This window comes from Varanus komodoensis, unplaced genomic scaffold (assembly GCF_004798865.1).
Source record: "Varanus komodoensis strain SLA01 unplaced genomic scaffold, ASM479886v1 scaffold1, whole genome shotgun sequence".
Taxonomy (NCBI): domain Eukaryota; kingdom Metazoa; phylum Chordata; class Lepidosauria; order Squamata; family Varanidae; genus Varanus; species Varanus komodoensis.
In genome coordinates, this window is record NW_025335268.1 from 83,440,532 (window position 1) to 83,447,849 (window position 7,318).

Consider the following 7,318-nt stretch of genomic DNA (forward strand, 5'->3'; position numbering starts at 1 on the left):
TGGCAATTTTGCACAAGGGAAGACTTCATCACGTATGCCATGACATTAGTTCAACAGATTTTATTTTTGTAAGCAATAAAATTTGGAAGCTTAAAATGGTGGAAAGTTATTTTTATTATTTCGGTGACTCACTCCTGTTCCCCTTTAATAAATATTGTAGTTTACTTGTTGAGCTTAGAAACAGTCACCTACTTAATGCTCAAAAGTAATATCTTTGTTCTAAACATTAGCCGTCACATAACAAGGTCTCTAAGCATTCCAGCCAGCTCTAGCATTTGTCAAAATAGATTCAAGACTGCATGTCTTGATGAAGACCAGCACTGGCTGAAATGCAAGATGGGGATCCTAGTATGCAAATAGAACATTTCTTTCTTATTTTCCATGAACTGGATAATATTTAGTAAGCTTCTCGTTTAAGCAAGTTAGGGCCAGGTCTGGCTGTATGTTGGTATGCCAGATGTTGTTTTTGCAGTATATACTTCTGTTCTACATGTTGTTTCACTCAGAAAGAAAACAGAATGCAAGACCTGCTTAACAGGGCAGTAACAAGCTGTGTCTGTGCTTTCATAATTTGGGGGCTGAGTGATTTCTCCCCACTCACTTGAAAGACTAGCACAGAAGGACTGCCAACAGTGTTGGGCTGCAAAAGCCTGCTTAACAGATGATAAGCACAACAAAATGGATGAAATTGCATAACAAAATGAAACAGCACAGTAAATGTGATTGACGATTACAGCAACAAGTGGCAAGGAATGTCTGTGAAGGATCATGTGATTTTTTTAAAAAAATACAAGCTAAATAAAAGGTGTATTTTAGTAGAAACAGGTCTCCAGGACTATTTAGGACTATTAAACTCAGCTTAACATCTCTGTGGAGATCTAAACCAAGTCTCTTATTGTCACAGACTCATCAAAGTGCTAGTTTATCCATGTTCTGGATTTCCAATGCCTGGTGCACATGTTAGGTTTTTTGCAGAAAATTTACTGGTGGTTTTTTTTTTCCGATTTATATCCTGCCTTTTTCCTACAAAGGGCTCAAGGCAGCTTACATTATTCTCCTCCTCCATCTTATCCCCACAACAACAACCATGTGGGGTAGGTTGGGCTGAGAGTCTGTGACTGGCCCAAAGTCACCCAGTTGGCTCCATGACCGAGCAGGGACTAGAACCCGGATCGTCTGAGTCCCAGTCCCACGCTCTTAACCACTACGCCACACTGGCACTTTCAATATTAGTAATACAGAAAGAAAAATTAGAGCAGTCTTTCCCAACCTGGTGCTGTCCAAGTGTTTTTAGACTACAATTCCTAGCATTCCTAAGCAATGCTGGGCTAAAAAAATCTAAAGGGGACCAGGTACTATCTTTTGTACTATTTTCTATTTGGTACTACCATTCATAAACACACACAGTGCTAACAGCACTGTTGCTCGCCTGATGGCATGTGCCACTGCCTATCAGAATATTATTTACAGCAAACAGTCTAATAGCCATGCATATCTGCAATACATGTTGGTCGTGGAATTCCCCTCCCTTCCTTCTGCTTCATCTGCACAGCTCCACAGAAGCTTGGGCACATCCGGGACGGGATGACTTTGTTTTGGTTTATGTTGCAATTGAAGCCCTTTTCTAAATTATGGTAGCTTTCCTTACTTCCTTATTTCTGCTGTTCAGGCATATGTAAAGTTTCTGGCAGAAGATGCAGCAAGGAGGCAAGGGCCAATAAGCCATGCACCATTTTGCTTGAGGTATGTTTTTCCTGGATCAGTGAAAAGGCATTCCAGTGTAATGGGTACCTTCCAATTCTGAAGGTTCTCCAATGTTACCAGGCCTGCCCCACAAGTAAGGACATCTGGGAGAATTTGTGTTTCGGCCGTGGAAAGATGAGTGGTAGACAGAGCATTTCTCATAGAGCAGAATGGCTCAATTAAAAGAGTAGAAGGGCTATGCCCTGCACTGCAGAAAAGCAGGCTGTAATGTTCTGACCCATCACTTTAGACCCATCAATGTGTAGCAATCACTTTTTGGAAGCTGGGAAGCACTGGTTGCTGCAATATAGCTGTTGAAAACTTTGGTGTTGGTAGATCCACAGTTGCCACATCTTCTTAGGGTTAGATCTTCACACTAAAAGTAATCCTTTCCATGGAGGACTTTCTTCAGCATATGGTCTGTCTTGGCAATGTCAGGGAGGTAAATACACTTTTTTGCTATAGCTTTCTTTTGACTTGTTCCTATATACATGCACAGCAGTGCATATCTGGTTACACCCCAGAGGAGTTTTGGGCTAGTGGGACTTCAAACCTCTGGATTTCATTGGCGTTTACTTCAATAGCCATTGCTGGGTCAGATAATGGCTGACGTCTGGCTTTTTCCTCACTGCATTGGTGCTTGTAATGGCAACCATATTGCTGTGATTTCTCCCAGATGTCAGGAAAACACTTTTACCAACTACTCCATGATTCTCCAAGGCACCACTGTTACCACTAGGAGACATAGAAATAGGCCGGAAAGGAAACATCACAATGCCTTCATCTTCTGGAACTCTGCATTTTGTGAAGCGATAGATGGTGCAGCCTTTGTGCCAAATGCCACCACTAGTTGTAGCTTGAATGCTTATTCCACATGGGGCTCCCTTGGTGCTCAGTAAGCACATTTCAGTTGCTGGCTTGAGGAGAGCCTGTAATGTGGTCGAGTGTGCCTTTCGTTGCTTAGGGAGCAGATGGCAGTGGTGTCTGCTTGGAAGGCTTGAGGTTGCTGAGGAGAATGTGGTTATGAGTGCATGTGTGATTCCCCGCACCATCTGCAAAACTGATAGAGATAGCAGAAGGCCAGAAAAGCCTTGTATTTGTGATCGTAGGTGTGCTGATGCTGAACTTGCTGGGCAAGGCAAGGCAAGGCAAGACAGCTTTTTTATGGATAAATGTTGTAAGCTGCCCGAGGCTTCGGCAAATGGGGCGGCATAGAAGTTTACTAAATAAATAAATAGGAGGGGACTTTACATAAAACTCATCTGTAATGGTTTCCACTTCTGATTTATGATCTTGAAGGAGATTAGGAGGGTGGTTACCCAGAAAAGGACCTTCTCTGTGGTGGCATCTTGACTGTGGAATATGCTTGCCAAAGAGGTTTGCCTGGCACTTTCACTTTATTCTTTTCAGTGCCAGTCTAAAACTTTTTTATTTTCCCAATATTTTAAGTTTTGACTGTTATTTTATATGGGTCTTATTGTCAGAAATTGATTAGGATGCTGTGTTTTATTTTATTTTTGTCTTACTGTTAAACCATCCTGAGACTTCGGTAAGGGATAGTCTAATTTTTAAAAAATAAATAATTTTTTTGTAAATTGTTTTTATTGCAGAGATGCCCATTTCTTGTTTCTTAACACAGAAGACACATAAATGTAGCAAACCTTTTAACGATGTTACTCTGTCTAACAAGGGTGGCTGAGAATGCAGTCCTAGCCAGACTCTTGTTAACAAAAGTGCCTTGAATGGAAGGCATTTACATCTTGCTGTTTTTGCTGGAAATGATATGATCAGGTTGCCTCAATCCAGAATGTGCACTGGGAGATTGCACTCTTAGAGCAGACTGCCCCTTTGGGCAGGGTTATCATCACAGCTCTTTGGTAGTGAATATTTTGCTCAGTAATGACATTCACCAGATGAATACAGCCAGAGAAGCCTTTAGCATCTCTTCTGCGGTTTGGCTTCATTTTTAAAAGACTGAACCATCAGGCATTTTGTTTCCCAGTGCTTGGAGGATGGCTTGCATGGCTATCGGTAGATCTGATCAAAGACCTTTGATCCTGGCTAATTGATTTTCCTTCCATTGAGACATAGCAACGTATCTTGAGAATAAGCGACAGCAGTCTGTCATTCTCAGCTGTTCAGTGCCTCACGATACATTCTTCCATGTTCCAGCCTTCCTGTTCTCTAAGTTTCAGATCAGTGTCATTCTTGTGAGAGACAGCATGGCCTTGCGGTTAGGAATTCCTGGGTTTGGATAAAAAGGAGAACACCACTGCAGGTAGGGATGTGTGAGATATCCAATGGGGAGCTGAAAATGCGATAGATTTTCACAATCCCTCTCTTAGCCCCTATTCCAGTATGATAGCCCAGTGCTGGCATTCCCTTGCTGTTGGGTGAACCAAACCAGCTTGCAGATTCCTGTCTCTAAGACAAGCAACGTTTTAATTTTTTAAATACTGTTCAGCCCTGGGAAATATTGCTCAAGCCTGGTAATTATTGCACAAGGCTTTCTTCAGAGGCCAGTTGTGTTCTCATGCTCTTGAATCTATATGAAATTGCTGAATGGGGTCATCTGGAGTTCTGCACTGCACTCTGTAGTGGCTCTGCAGTGGCGCGCCGTGATCGTATAGTGGTTAGTACTCTGCGTTGTGGCCGCAGCAACCTCGGTTCGAATCCGAGTCACGGCAAACTTTTATGTTTCTATTAGGCTGGACATGCACATGGTGGGCATGTCGTGAGTGGAGCCAGTTGAAGCCGGGGGTCAGACCAGATGGCCCGGGAGGCCCCTTCTGACTCGCTCTGTTTCTGTGTTTCCTAGGCTGATGACACACAGCTCTACTTTCATCTTCATCATCTGTGGCCGTGCTAAATGAATGTTGGATCCAGCAATGGACTGGATAAGGGCTAAGAAACTGAAGCATCTTGAAAATCTGTCACTTGATACTCTCTTAGCGGCATAGAGCGCCTTCTACCAGAATCTAGGTGGAGATAGCCTGGTTTTAGTAATCTAAATTCTGGTAATCCAATAATTATGGTACTCTATTCTAGTAATGAGCCTTGTTACAGTTATCCATGCACTGGTAACATCATGCATGGATTACTGCAATGTGATCTGGATGGGGCTGCTATTGAAAATGGTCCATACACTGCTACTTGAGTCCAAAACTGAGCAGCACATCTGCTGATAAGGCTACATTGGCTGCCGGTTGCCCTCCAGGCCCAATCCAAAGTGCATACAGCTTGGGACCAGGTTATCTGAAGGAACACGTATCTCCATATGTACCAACCTAATCACTGTAGTTGTCATTTGAGGACCTCCTCTATACTCCTCCCCCTAACAAAAGGCGAGTTGGTAAGGAAAAGGGCCTTTTCCATAATAGCATCCCAACTATGTAATACACTTCCACTTGACATCTTTGGCATCTTTCCTTTACTCTTTTAGACACCAACTAAAAACATTTCTTTTCTGCAACTATTTTGGTGAGTGAACTGGTTGGTTTTAAGTAGTTTTGTTAATTGCTGGTGTCAGATTATGACTTTAGTGCCAGACATTTTATCTTGATTAATTATGAATAAATTTACTTTATCTTTTAAAAAAAATTCCTCTAATGGTTGTTTTAAATGGTTCAGTATATTAAAAGTTACAATTGTAGAAATAGAGTTTATCATAGGGATCTTCTGTGCCCATGTCTTAGTGGGCAAGCCATGTTGCAATTTGGACAACATTACCCAGTGATCCATTTAGAAGAAGAGTAGGGAAAGTGTATGTAGACTGACTATATCCCAGACCGTACCTATAAGTTCAGTGTCCAAAAACAGAGTGCCACTCAACATATGCACAATTCAAAGGAACAGAATAGGGAGAAACATGTGCACAATAAACAATTATGCAGTTGTCTTACTGTCCTCAAATCCATTATCCCAAATCATGGTGAAATGTTCATGTTTACCATGTACAATATCAAAGAAACCTCATTTTCAATACAGAAAAATTTATATTATCTACACAGGAACTACCAGGATAGCATGTGTAGGGCATTGCCTTCACCTCATTTAAGATGCTATTCCAGAATTTCTGTTTTCCAGCATCCTTTTCTGGTGTTGCTGTCATGCCATTGCTGGATGTTCCTGCATCTGAAGCAGGGAAAATGGTTAATGCTGAACAGGTTAGTCATACCTAGAACATGATTTCCCCTTTTTGCCCCCGCTCCCCAGACCCTTTTTCTAATACCAACTGATATGGTACATTTTGGAAGAAAGAAAAAATTCACACACAGTCATGGTTCATTTGCCGAAATAACATTCTCTTTACAACTGACCAATCAACCATTTCCTATGTGGAAAGCAAAAGGGCATCTACGTGTGTTTTTCAAGAAAGACTGCAGAGTGTGTTCTCACAGGAGAGATGAGCAGAAAAAGGCAGGGCAATTTTTGGAATTGGTTAGAAAAGAAAAATAACAATGTTGGGCAACTTTGGCTTCTTAAGAGTGTCATTTTTAGAAAAGGACTTTTTTTTCTTTAATGAAATAACAACTTTGTTCACTATTCCTATTAAGCCTAATGTCACTTGCACAGAAACCTTCACCAATCTTTCTTCTGCTTTTTTGATCTGGAAAGGCATCAACTTTAAAATGTACAGTGCCAAGAATAGGAGGATGCATGCACGAAATCTTAACTGTATATGCTGTCCATAAAAGAGAGAGATTGAAAAGCACAGCAAGAAATAATTTGGTTTTGTTTTTGCAATACTATAAAAACAATGAAAACAATCTTTGTATATGTAGATGGGAAGGATATACTAGGAGTAGAACATGTAGTCTGAATGGATACTCATTTCTCTAAATATTGCCCACTGTATTGGATAAGAAAGTTAGCTTGATAAGTGTATTTCTTTATGATTTCAATAGGGATGGTGTAGAAATAAACATGTATATCAACTGGGATTTGTTTTATGGATGTACTTAATGAAAATGGTTTCTGTCAATCAGCTAGAGGGGAAAGTTCAGATCAAATAGATGAGGCAACAAGTATTCCAGCATCAAGTTTGCAGCCAAACACACACACACAATGCATTGAGATTGGTGACACTTGAAAAGTGTAGACAACAACCAGAATTAGAAGAGATGACTTGAACATGCTGTTGTCTTTCAAGCGAGTAAAGTCATGAGCTTGAATTTTGAATGAATGGTTATATCAAGATCCATGGTCAAAAAAGTTACCAAAACTTGCCACTAATTCCTCTGCAGCACTGTGTCTCACAACATCAATTGTAAGAAAGTGATCCTTGATAGTAGTGTTCTGGCCTCTCTGACCCGTATAGCATTGAAACGTTAACAGGCTTGCAATGGGTTTATGCATCAGTAGGCACTATTTTCATGCTGCTAGACACTCTTTACGATGAACTCTTTTAGGATGCTTTCTAAGAATTCTGTGCAAGTATGACAAATAGGGAGAAGCGGTTGCGCTTTTCGTAGACTTTGCATTGATGGTTAGCACTCTCTGGTTTTCACATGAATTTGGCTTGGAGCAACATACAAGAATGATTGTGTCCCCAGCTCAAGGACACAATCTCCTG

General features: G+C 41.0%; 1 non-coding gene across 1 annotated transcript; it reads left to right on the plus strand.

Moving 5' to 3' along the window:
• The first annotated feature begins 4,358 nt into the window (after positions 1-4,358).
• On the plus strand, positions 4,359-4,430 carry TRNAH-GUG. Its single transcript has one exon. It is a non-coding gene; the product is annotated as a tRNA-His (tRNA).
• Positions 4,431-7,318: the final 2,888 nt, after the last annotated feature.